Consider the following 12,944-nt stretch of genomic DNA (forward strand, 5'->3'; position numbering starts at 1 on the left):
TGATCACGCTTCAGAAGCTTTGCAATTTTAAGACTGCTGCATCCCTCTGCAAGATATCTCACTATTTTTGACTTTTCTGAGCCTGTCAAGTCCTTCTTTTGACCCATTTTGCCAAAGGAAAGGAGGTTGCCTAATAATTATGCACACCTGATATAGGGTGTTGATGTCATTAGACCACACCCCTTCTCATTACAGAGATGCACATCACCTAATATGCTTAATTGGTAGTAGGCTTTCGAGCCTATACAGCTTGGAGTAAGACAACATGCATGAAGAGGATGATGTGGACAAAATACTCATTTGCCTAATAATTCTGCACTCCCTGTAAACACCAAGCTCCTTTTTTTGTGTAGCTGACAGCTGGTAACTGTGCAGGGGCGGATCTAGCAAAGCTTTTGCCAGGGGGCCAGGTAGGGCATTAACAGAGAAAGGTGGACATAAAGATATACTTTTCTTTCTTACTCTCATATAAAATATTTAGCTTTTATTAAATACTTATCTGAATCTTACAACCAAAGTTTGTATAATAATACACAAGATTGGCTGTAGACCATTGTTCATCATTCAGAACACTGTGTAAAAATAACAAAAAACAAAAAGTGAATGCATGTGTGAAAAGTGGTCCATAATGTAATGCTTCAAAGCGTGTTCATGCAAACATTGTCGGGTCTGCCGTGGTACAATGGGACTTCTGCTCATGAACCTGTGTGCACAGCGTCTACAAATCGGCGCTGTACGAAGTAACTTCATCTTTACACAAAACTGTAAGCTGTCATCTGTGAAGCGTGAGCGGTGTTTGTTTTTACCATAGTTCATGGTGGAGAATGGCTGCTCTTCTGAGTTTTGCTCTCTGTAGCCGTATGAATGGCAACTACAGTGATTAGCAGCGGCATAGGCACACATAAAATTTCTTCTGAAATTTTCGCTTTCTAGTTATGTGTGCCTATGCCAAGAGGCACACATATTACTATTCGTCGGATTTATTATTATTATTATTATTATTATTCTCCAGTTTCCGCCTGAAATTTTGCAGCGAATCTCGCCTCGCAGTTTTGAGACAAGCTTCATATATGTTACCTCATTTTGTGCGGCCGGATCTGGAATGGTGTGCTATGACTTTTGGTGTTTATGAATTTATAGTTTTTAAATATTAATATTTTAGTGAAAATTTTCCCGCGCTCCTCTGCCAAACAGTTTTGACATTAGGGTTACATATGTTAGATCATTTTGTGCGGCTGGAGCTGGACTATTATGTTATGACTTTTGGTGTTTATAACTTTTATAGTTTTTAAATATTAATATTTTAGTGCAAATTTAGGCCAATTCATCTTTTGGCGCCAAATAAACAGACTTCATTTGTGGTGTGTTGGCTCTCTCTAGTGGTATGCCGGGAGTGGTACAGCCTGTGTACCCTTATTTGGATTACCGTAATGATGACAATTTCAACAGTGCGCACAGCGTCGCTGCTTTCAGGAGCCATTGGAATTTTTAAGGTTGCGCAAATCATTCAAAAGTTACGGTAATGCTTGGTGGAAAACTCAATATCCCACAATTCATAGCACGCCTCTACAGAGTGAACAATGGCGGCCACCACTTCGTTTTATATGTCTTTTATTCGTGTTTCTAGGTCACAAAATAAGCTTTTAAGATATTTTCAGGCGAGAATGTAGGTGTGTAAACTTCAAATATCTGCTTGTTTTATCAAGACATCCCATATTTAGCGACAGTGCTCTGACTACTCGGTCCTGCCTGACAGCTAGCCGGCTACCTAGCTAGCTGCCGCACTTGGCTGCAAATGGATAGCGAGGGGACTCTCTCTCTCCTTTCACCTCCCCGGTCTCTCGCAAATGCTCGCATAGAATCGGAGTTACAGCTGGATGTGGAAAAAATAACTGAGTTGTTTGGTGGTGGAGCTACAACAGAGGGCAGCTACCCACCGGTGTGTGACAGAAAGGACATGCCGCCAACGAGACATATGAGGCCGGGCAGGCGATTGCTAACGCGGTGGTCAATCATGGATCAGGGAAAGCGAAGGCAGGAGCGTGAGGTGAACTGAATTTCAGGTAAGAAGTTATGACCTGCACTCTATTTGGGTCAGATATAAACCGAGTTTAGGTGTAGTTTATTTAGCAGCAGTTCTCTTATGTGTTGCTGATAGCCGGCTAGCTAGCTAGCGCCGCTAGCATAGTTAGCTAGCGCCGCTAGCAACCCTTCGTGAAAAAGCACCCAGGCTTGGCTTATATTGAGGCGGGTGAAACTCGTGTCAGCACCCGGTCGCTCTCTATTTGGGTCAGATATAAACCGAGTTTAGGTGTAGTTTATTTAGCAGCAGTTCTCTTATGTGTTGCTGATAGCCGGCTAGCTAGCTAGCGCCGCTAGCATAGTTAGCTCGCGCCGCTAGCAACCCTTCGTGAAAAAGCACCCAGGCTTGGCTTATATTGAGGCGGGTGAAACTCGTGTCAGCACCCGGTCGCTCTCTATTTGGGTCAGATATAAACCGAGTTTAGGTGTAGTTTATTTAGCAGCAGTTCTCTTATGTGTTGCTGATAGCCGGCTAGCTAGCTAGCGCCGCTAGCATAGTTAGCTCGCGCCGCTAGCAACCCTTCGTGAAAAAGCACCCAGGCTTGGCTTATATTGAGGCGGGTGAAACTCGTGTCAGCACCCGGTCGCTCTCTATTTGGGTCAGATATAAACCGAGTTTAGGTGTAATTTATTTTCGTTGACCTTTTACAATCGTAATGCCATGGGAGTTTATATACAGCTGTGTGCGCACTAAGTTACTGACGTTGGACTTTATTTTATTCATTAGGGTTAGTTCATAGAGTTGCCGTGCAGTACAAACGGAATCATCCCACATTCAGAGAAAACATTATGATTTATTCTGTCGTTACGAAGCCTCCCCTGTCATTCTCTCGCGTGTTGAAACGTCAATCATGAAACTGATCAATGATCGGCTGTTCGCTCTTATTTATCGCGCTAAACAACAGCAGCACGTTTAAGCTTGATCAGCTGTTGTTAGAATTCTTTTGATTTTAATTTCTAGTATCAGCTGATGTTTGCTGGAGCATGAAGATGAAATCAGGAGATGTCCTTACTGAATCATCAGAGCTGAACTGGTGATGGAGAAACAGGTTTACACTTTAGGTGACATGAATGAGTTGAAGGGAAGTTATGAGTTGTTTCTGAGAGACAAAGACCAAGCTCCTTTTTGTGTAGCTGACAGCTGGTAACTGTGCAGGGGCGGATCTAGCAAAGCTTTTGCCAGGGGGCCAGGTAGGGCATTAACAGAGAAAGGTGGACACAAAGATATACTTTTCTTTCTTACTCTCATATAAAATATTTAGCTTTTATTAAATAGTTATCTGAATCTCACAACCAAAGTTTGTATAATAATACACAGGATTGGCTGTAGACCATTGTTCATAATTCAGAACACTGTGTAAAATAACAAAAAACAAAAAGTGAATGCATGTGTGAAAAGTGGTCTATAATGTAATGCTTCAAAGTGTGTTCATGCAAACATTGTCGGGTCTGCCGTGGTACAATGGGACTTCTGCTCATGAACCTGTGTGCACAGCGTCTGCAAATCGGCGCTGTACAAAGTAACTTCATCTTTACACAAAACTGTAAGCTGTCATCTGTGAAGCGTGAGCGGTGTTTGTTTTTACCATAGTTCATGGTGGAGAATGGCTGCTCTTCTGAGTTTTGCTCTCTGTAGCCGTATGAATGGCAAACTACAGTGATTAGCAGCGGCATAGGCACACATAAAATTTCTTCTGAAATTTTCGCTTTCTAGTTATTATTATTATTCTCCAGTTTCCGCCTGAAATTTTGCAGCGAATCTCGCCTCGCAGTTTTGAGACAAGCTTCATATATGTTACCTCATTTTGTGCGGCCGGATCTGGAATGGTGTGCTATGACTTTTGGTGTTTATGAATTTTATAGTTTTTTAAATATTAATATTTTAGTGAAAATTTTCCCGCGCTCCTCTGCCAAACAGTTTTGACATTAGGGTTACATATGTTAGATCATTTTGTGCGGCTGGAGCTGGACTATTATGTTATGACTTTTGGTGTTTATAACTTTTATAGTTTTTTAAATATTAATATTTTAGTGCAAATTTAGGCCAATTCATCTTTTGGCGCCAAATAAACAGACTTCATTTGTGGTGTCTTGGCTTTCTCTAGTGGTATGCCGGGAGTGGTACAGCCTGTGTACCCTTATTTGGATTACCGTAATGATGACAATTTCAACGGTGGGCACAGCGTCGCTGCTTTCAGGAGCCCTTGGAATTTTTAAGGTTGCGCAAATCATTCAAAAGTTACGGTAATGCTTGGTGGAAAACTCAATATCCCACAATTCATAGCACGCCTCTACAGAGTGAACAATGGCGGCAGATCACCACTTCGTTTTATATGTCTTTTATTCGTGTTTCTAGGTCACAAAATAAGCTTTTAAGATATTTTCAGGCGAGAATGTAGGTGTGTAAACTTCAAATATCTGCTTGTTTTATCAAGACATCCCATATTTAGCGACAGTGCTCTGACTACGTCGGTCCTGCCTGACAGCTAGCCGGCTACCTAGCTGGCTACCTAGCTAGCTGCCGCACTTGGCTGCAAATGGATAGCGAGGGACTCTCTCTGTCGTTTCACCTCCCTGGTCTCTCGCAAATGCTCGCATAGAATCGGAGTTACAGCTGGATGTGGAAAAAATAACTGAGTTGTTTGGTGGTGGAGCTACAACAGAGGGCAGCTACCCACCGGTGTGTGACAGAAAGGACATGCCGCCAACGAGACATATGAGGCCGGGCAGGCGATTGCTAACGCGGTGGTCAATCATGGATCAGGGAAAGCGAAGGCAGGAGCGTGAGGTGAACTGAATTTCAGGTAGGAAGTTATGACCTGCACTCTATTTGGGTCAGATATAAACAGAGTTTAGGTGTAGTTTATTTTTGTTGTGCTGACTTTTTACAATCGTACTGCGTGCTAGCTAGCACGACGGGAGTTTATATACAGCTGTGTGCGCGCTAAGTTACTGACGTTGGACTTTATTTTATTCATAATGGTTAGTTCGTAGAGTTGCCGTACAAACGGAATCGTGCCACATTCAGAGAAAATATTACGATTTATTCTGTCGTTACGAAGCCTCCCCTGTCATTCTCTCGCCTGTTGAAACTTCAGTCATGAAACTGATCAATGATCGGCTTTTCGCTCTTGTTTGTTTATCGCGCTAAACAACAGCAGCACGTTTAAGCTTGATCAGCTGTTGTTAGAATTCATTTGCTTTTAATTTCTAGTATCAGCTGATGTTTGCTGCAGCCACAGCTGTAAAAACGGCTGTTCCAAACCAGATATCCTTACTGAATCATCAGAGCTGAACAGGTGATGGAGAAACAGGTTTACCCTTAGGTGACATGAATGAGTTGAAGGGAAGTTATGAACTGTTTCTGAGAGACAAACACCAAGCTCATTTTTTTGTGTAGCTGACAGCTGGTAACTGTGCAGGGGCGGATCTAGCAAAGCTTTTGCCAGGGGGCCAGGTAGGGCATTAACAGAGAAAGGTGGACACAAAGATATACTTTTCTTTCTTACTCTCATACAGGGAGTGCAGAATTATTAGGCAAGTTGTATTTTTGAGGAATAATTTTATTATTGAACAACAACCATGTTCTCAATGAACCCAAAAAACTCATTAATATCAAAGCTGAATGTTTTTGGAAGTAGTTTATAGTTTTAGCTATTTTAGGGGGATATCTGTGTGTGCAGGTGACACTTCCTGTGCATAATTATTAGGCAACTTAACAAAAAACAAATATATACCCATTTCAATTATTTATTTTTACCAGTGAAACCAATATAACATCTCCACATTCACAAATATACATTTCTGACATTCAAAAACAAAACAAAAACAAATCGGCGACCAATATAACCACCTTTCTTTGCAAGGACGCTCAAAAGCCTGCCATCCATGGATTCTGTCAGTGTTTTGATCTGTTCACCATCAACATTGCATGCAGCAGCAACCACAGCCTCCCAGACACTGTTCAGAGAGGTGTACTGTTTTCCCTCCTTGTAAATCTCACATTTGATGATGGACCACAGGTTCTCAATGGGGTTCAGATCAGGTGAACAAGGAGGCCATGTCATTAGTTTTTCTTCTTTTATACCCTTTCTTGCCAGCCACGCTGTGGAGTACTTGGACGCGTGTGATGGAGCATTGTCCTGCATGAAAATCATGTTTTTCTTGAAGGATGCAGACTTCTTCCTGTACCACTGCTTGAAGAAGGTGTCTTCCAGAAACTGGCAGTAGGACTGGGAGTTGAGCTTGACTCCATCCTCAACCCGAAAAGGCCCCACAAGCTCATCTTTGATGATACCAGCCCAAACCAGTACTCCACCTCCACCTTGCTGGCGTCTGAGTCGGACTGGAGCTCTCTGCCCTTTACCAATCCAGCCACGGGCCCATCCATCTGGCCCATCAAGACTCACTCTCATTTCATCAGTCCATAAAACCTTAGAAAAATCAGTCTTGAGATATTTCTTGGCCCAGTCTTGACGTTTCAGCTTGTGTGTCTTGTTCAGTGGTGGTCATCTTTCAGCCTTTCTTACCTTGGCCGTGTCTCTGAGTATTGCACACCTTGTGCTTTTGGGCACTCCAGTGATGTTGCAGCTCTGAAATATGGCCAAACTGGTGGCAAGTGGCATCTTGGCAGCTCCACGCTTGACTTTTCTCAGTTCATGGGCAGTTATTTTGCGCCTTGGTTTTTCCACACGCTTCTTGCGACCCTGTTGACTATTTTGAATGAAACGCTTGATTGTTCGATGGTCACGCTTCAGAAGCTTTGCAATTTTAAGACTGCTGCATCCCTCTGCAAGATATCTCACTATTTTTGACTTTTCTGAGCCTGTCAAGTCCTTCTTTTGACCCATTTTGCCAAAGGAAAGGAGGTTGCCTAATAATTATGCACACCTGATATAGGGTGTTGATGTCATTAGACCACACCCCTTCTCATTACAGAGATGCACATCACCTAATATGCTTAATTGGTAGTAGGCTTTCGAGCCTATACAGCTTGGAGTAAGACAACATGCATGAAGAGGATGATGTGGACAAAATACTCATTTGCCTAATAATTCTGCACTCCCTGTAAACACCAAGCTCCTTTTTTTGTGTAGCTGACAGCTGGTAACTGTGCAGGGGCGGATCTAGCAAAGCTTTTGCCAGGGGGCCAGGTAGGGCATTAACAGAGAAAGGTGGACATAAAGATATACTTTTCTTTCTTACTCTCATATAAAATATTTAGCTTTTATTAAATAGTTATCTGAATCTCACAACCAAAGTTTGTATAATAATACACAAGATTGGCTGTAGACCATTGTTCATAATTCAGAACACTGTGTAGAAATAACAAAAAACAAAAAGTGAATGCATGTGTGAAAAGTGGTCTATAATGTAATGCTTCAAAGCGTGTTCATGCAAACATTGTCGGGTCTGCCGTGGTACAATGGGACTTCTGCTCATGAACCTGTGTGCACAGCGTCTGCAAATCGGCGCTGTACGAAGTAACTTCATCTTTACACAAAACTGTAAGCTGTCATCTGTGAAGCGTGAGCGGTGTTTGTTTTTACCATAGTTCATGGTGGAGAATGGCTGCTCTTCTGAGTTTTGCTGTCTGTAGCCATATGAATGGCAACTACAGTGATTAGCAGCGGCATAGGCACACATAAAATTTCTTCTGAAATTTTCGCTTTCTAGTTCCATTTATTCTCCTTGAACTCATCACATCAGATGATGATGATGCTCTCCTTCATCATTGTCCTGCTCTGGTACTTTGTGATGTTCCCCCTCTGGCAGGTCCAGGATTTTGGTCTATGCTTATGTCTGCCAATATATCCCTTATACTTAAAAAGGGTAAGCTACCTGAAGATTGTGCCTCCTACAGGCCAATCTCTTTGTTGAATGTGGATCTGAAAATCCTCTTCAAGATATTAGCAAAACGTCTGGAACTTTTACTCCCCTCGCTTATTAATGAGGACCAAACGGGTTTCATTAAAGTTCGCAATTCATATAATAACATGCGTAGGTTGTTGAATATGATCCAGTTCTTCCAACAAAAATCTCTGCCTGGTGTGGTAATTTCCCTTGATGCCGAGAAGGCATTTGACCGTGTTGAATGGTCTCACCTGTTTTTTACACTACACCAATTCGGTTTCAGTGGAAACTTTATAAACTGGATTAAGCTACTTTATAACAATCCCTGCTCTGCAGTCCTCACAAACGGGGTGCGGTCCTCCAACTTTTGGATACAGAAGGGAACTAGACAAGGCTGCCCCCTCTCCCCTTTGCTCTTTGCCTTAGCCATAGAACCATTGGCAGAAGCAGTACGAGTTCAGGCGGATATACATGGTCTATCTGTAGGACAAAGACAGTGTAACCCATGGTTATTTCATTGCAAATGGTATTCTATTTTCATTCTAATTTTAAGTGTTACTGTTTTGTTAAGTGTTGAGTTTTCCCATGTACCGTGAATGCACCATAGCGCTGTGCGTGGTGACTTTCTTTCACTGCATCCGCCTGCACGGAGCTAGATGCGCAAAGCTGTGTGGAGATTCAGTTCTGTAACGTGTTGCGCTACGGAATTAATGTTTTCTTTGAAGAATATCCTGGTAAGTCTCACAGTTGCAGATTAAGTTGTGATTCACAGTCCAGTTTCTGAGTATAAAACCAGTCAGGATACTATGTTTGTCGAAGATGTGATGTTTGTTGTAGAAGCTGCTAACGATTCCTTAGCTTTCTCCAAAAGTTGAATCTGTTCATCTGGACGTAGCGTTTTGTGGGAGAAATGTTTCGTCACTCATCCAAGTGACTTCTTCAGTCTCAGCTGACTGCAGGTTTCCCCAAACCTTATAAACAGGACATTTGCATAATGACTGAAACCAGCCCACTGAAGGAACAATGGGCTGTGAGGTCAGTTTCTTAATCATAATTATGCAAATTCCCATGACCATTGATCAAAGACCACTGATCATTGGCCATTAGTACCATTCACAGAGAGTTGGGGAATGGCTGCAATCGCAGCTGGAAAGCTGTGATTGCAAAGCTGGAAAGACACCTAAAGAAAGCTCCAGCCGATCCAGGAGAGAAGGACAACCGCTGCCCAAGCAAAAACCTGTAGTGATCCCATATGTGTCAGGAGTATCGGACCAATTGAGACGCATTTTTTCTAAACACCGCGTCTCGGTAGCTCTTAAACCCCAAAACATGCTGCGCCAAAAACTGGTCCACCCCAAGGATCGGGTCCCCCGACACAAACAGAGTAACATAGTGTACGCTGTTAAGTGCCAGGAGGATTGCCAGGATTTATACATCGGGGAAACCAAACAACCTCTGGCGAAGCGGATGGCACAACACAGAAGAGCTACCTCGTCAGGCCAGGACTCTGCAGTCTATTTACACCTACAGGCCAGTGGACACTCTTTCAATGATGAGGATGTACACATCCTGGACAGGGAGGAACGCTGGTTTGAGCGCGGAGTCAAGGAGGCCATTTACGTGAAAAGGGAAAGACCATCTCTGAATCGAGGAGGGGGCCTAAGGGTACATCTGTCACCATCTTACAATGCTGTGATTGCAGCCATTCCCCAACTCTCTGTGAATGGGACTCATGGCCATTGATCAGTGTTCTTTGATCAGTGGGTTTTGGTCAGTGGTTGTTGATCAATGGTCATGGGAATTTGCATAATTATGATTAAGGAACTGACCTCACAGCCCATTGTTCCTTCAGTGGGCTGGTTTCAGTCATTATGCAAATGTTCTGTTTATAAGGTTGGGGAAACCTGCAGTCAGCTGAGACTGAAGAAGTCACTTGGATGAGTGACGAAACGTTTCTTCCACAAAACGCTACGTCCAGATGAACAGAATCAACTTTTGGAGATTTACTTTCCTGGATGATTGAGAATGCATCAAGACGATTCCTTAGCTTCCTTAGCTGTGTTAGCTTGTGGAAAGTATGCTAGCGTACCCACATGTGCTCCCTGTGCTAATGCGCTTACATGTGAAGTTTTAGCTAACATGCCACGTGACACTTTTCATGCGTTATGATTTGCTGTGAAATGTATTTTTGTCGTTGATAAATTGTTATTGGCCAATAAGAACTGTATAGATGTGTGATGTGTGAAGACAAAAAAAAGGATTTTTGTGGTAGAAATCTGCTGCAAGGACCGAGCGGTGCCATCTAAGGACTGGATGCCACTGGAGGTGCCTAGAAAGGACGTTCTCAATCTGAAGGCCACCTGTTTCCTTGGAGGGTGGTAGGATACAACGATTTACAGTTTTTTTAAGGATTAAAGTTTTTTTACTGAGATCTCAGGACGCTTTATGTTGTTACTTTTTTCCTTTTTTGGGTCAGATCTGATTCCACTTAACACAAAAAACGGATGCATCTAAAAGCAAAACTGTGACTAAAGACAATTAACACTTACTAAAAACACTGAGTACGAAGTGGACTGAACTGAATGGACAGCCTACCTAATACATTTATGGACACTTTAAGTGATATATTGTACATTGTTGAGATTTACATGTTTGAGATTATTGAAATGATGTTGTTCATGTCTATGTTTTGGACCATTTAAATGTTGAATACACTCAAATCACTTTTTTCCTTTAAGTTGTTGTCAGTGTCTCATTCTGAGTGGAGGGTTTTTCCTTCTTTAAGTTGAGTTACCACTGCCAGTCTCCTTACGATCCTAATTGAACCCAACAAGAGTAGATTCTGAAATAGTTTTTTTCCTTGACTTTGTATGACAGATTAGTGTGGATTTGACTGATTTTTGACTACTCAGTTAAAAAGGGTGACAACTAGTGGTGAGCCAGCCAGGAGATTGGCATAGTGGTTTTACCTCCAACTCATATGACACACTGAGTGATACGTTTATTTTCGAAAATGGCACTTGACCTTTTTGAACGCTTTAGAGTTGATAGCCAGAAAACCCTGCTTATTACAGGTATTGAAAGACACCGCAGTGAACATGATATAACTAATGTTTTCGAAGTGAATGGTAAGATCTCTAACATCGTCAGGGTCCCTGATGAGCCACATCAGCCTGAAGGCAGAACACTTATAGTGTATGAGTCTGAACAGGCTATCTTAAAGATAGACCCTTCCACCTTAGGGGAAGTTGTCAGCCCTGTAGACCCTACAGTGAAATGGGTTTTCAAAACCGTCAGAGATATCACCCAAGAAGAAATGGGCAAAGAAGTGGCCCGTAGATACCTGAAGGAACTTGGGTTTATGGGGGGCATTGGAAGGGCAGGCTTCCTCAGTATTTTCCAAGGCGAGTTGCAGCTCAGCCCTACCCGCCAGACTGAGACACGATCACCCATTGACCATAACGTTAATACGACAGCTGACATCATTCCCAAGTGCTTTCAGCCCACATACTGACGCTTTTGCTGGTCCAGTACATGTAGAGGAGAGCATCTACAACCCTTCACATATTCAGAAAGTAGTGGTTGAACATGTTATTCGTAATGAGCCAAGTCACGCACCCCTTGCTCATGCTAAGATACGTACCTTCTCAGGCCGACTTCCACGGCCCAACGGTGAAGTCGACTGTGAGACATGGCGTACCCAAGTCGATCTTCTACTCAGTGACCCTTTTCTGACTGATGCCCTCAAAGTGAGGAAGATATTTGAGAGCTTACTTAGCCCTGCATCTGAAGTTGTAAAGCCTCTAGGGGTCACTGCAACACCAAGCACTTATGTCACTCAGCTTGATTCAGCCTTTGGAGTTGTTGAGGACGGTGAAGAGCTTTTCACTGCCTTTCTCGGCTCGAATCAAAACAGCGGAGAAAATCCATCTGCCTTCTTGAACCGTCTTCACAGCCTTCTTACACGAGTCATTTCTAGAGAGGTGATGATCCATTTGGCAAAATAAATCCATTTGGTATCCTTGTTGGTCTTCAGACAACAATTCTGACGGCTAAAGATCCAAATGGGACAGACAAATAAATAAATAAATAAATAAAGACTCATCTTTTTACTCTGGCTCTGACTTAAGATTAGGGATGGGTACCGGTGTCCGGTGCCATGATGGCACCGGTTCTGACATAAACGGTAGTAACCAGACCGAAAAGCAGCGCACATTTCGGTGCTTTATTTCCTGAGATGTGATAGACTTTAGATTCTAGCCAATCATTTTACGTTTCCGAGGATAGTAGGCGGGCCCAGGTACGTACGTTCTTTTAGAGCAGAGCTACAGATTAAAAAAGTCTGGCTGTACTTCACCGCAAAAGATGCAAACTCAGCAGCCTGCAACAAGTGCTTTAAGCTGATACTGTGATACTGTCAAAGGAGGTAACATCTCGAATCTGATGAAACACCTGGCGACGCATAGCGTTTTTTTAAAAGCCGAGAAATGCGCCGTGTTTGATAGATTGCTGAGAGACCTCACACCGAGCACATCTACTGCGGGTGTGGTGCCTGTTATCGGACCCGGAGTTAGCAACATCCCCCAAAAAAACCCGAAGAGTAGAGTCCTGGTCCCTAGCCCTGCCAGTGTAGCAGAAATGATGACGATGATGATGGCAGCAGCAGCCGTTCTTCTCTGCGTGAGTAGCTTAATGTTGTTCGTGTGTAATTTACGTTGAGTAGGCTAACCACGTTATTACATTAATGCATGTAAGGTGAACTAGCAAACACCGTCGTAGTTACATGCGGCTGTCTTCTTGTTTGATGGCAGATACTCCCTTCACCCTGGCCAAAAAGGCTAAAATGACCAAAGAAAAAGTGGAAAACAGCTAAACATGAGAGGTTTTTGGACCAATTTTGTGTTTTTTCCATTGTTTAAGCACTGCTTCCAGCCAAGAGTGATACCATATATGCCCTATAGCTGAAGAAAAGGCTTACATTGTTATCTTTTTACAAAAAAAACAGCTGA

At 42.8% G+C, this 12,944-nt stretch overlaps 1 long non-coding RNA gene across 1 annotated transcript; it reads left to right on the forward strand.

Annotated features, from left to right (window-relative positions):
- Positions 1-7,768: 7,768 nt before the first annotated feature.
- On the forward strand, positions 7,769-10,490 carry LOC112842835 (uncharacterized). The gene is made up of 2 exons (XR_003214856.1): positions 7,769-8,669; positions 10,208-10,490. It is a non-coding gene; the product is annotated as an uncharacterized LOC112842835 (long non-coding RNA).
- The last annotated feature ends 2,454 nt before the right edge of the window (positions 10,491-12,944 follow it).

Source organism: Oreochromis niloticus, linkage group LG18 (genome assembly GCF_001858045.2).
Source record: "Oreochromis niloticus isolate F11D_XX linkage group LG18, O_niloticus_UMD_NMBU, whole genome shotgun sequence".
Lineage (NCBI taxonomy): Eukaryota > Metazoa > Chordata > Actinopteri > Cichliformes > Cichlidae > Oreochromis > Oreochromis niloticus.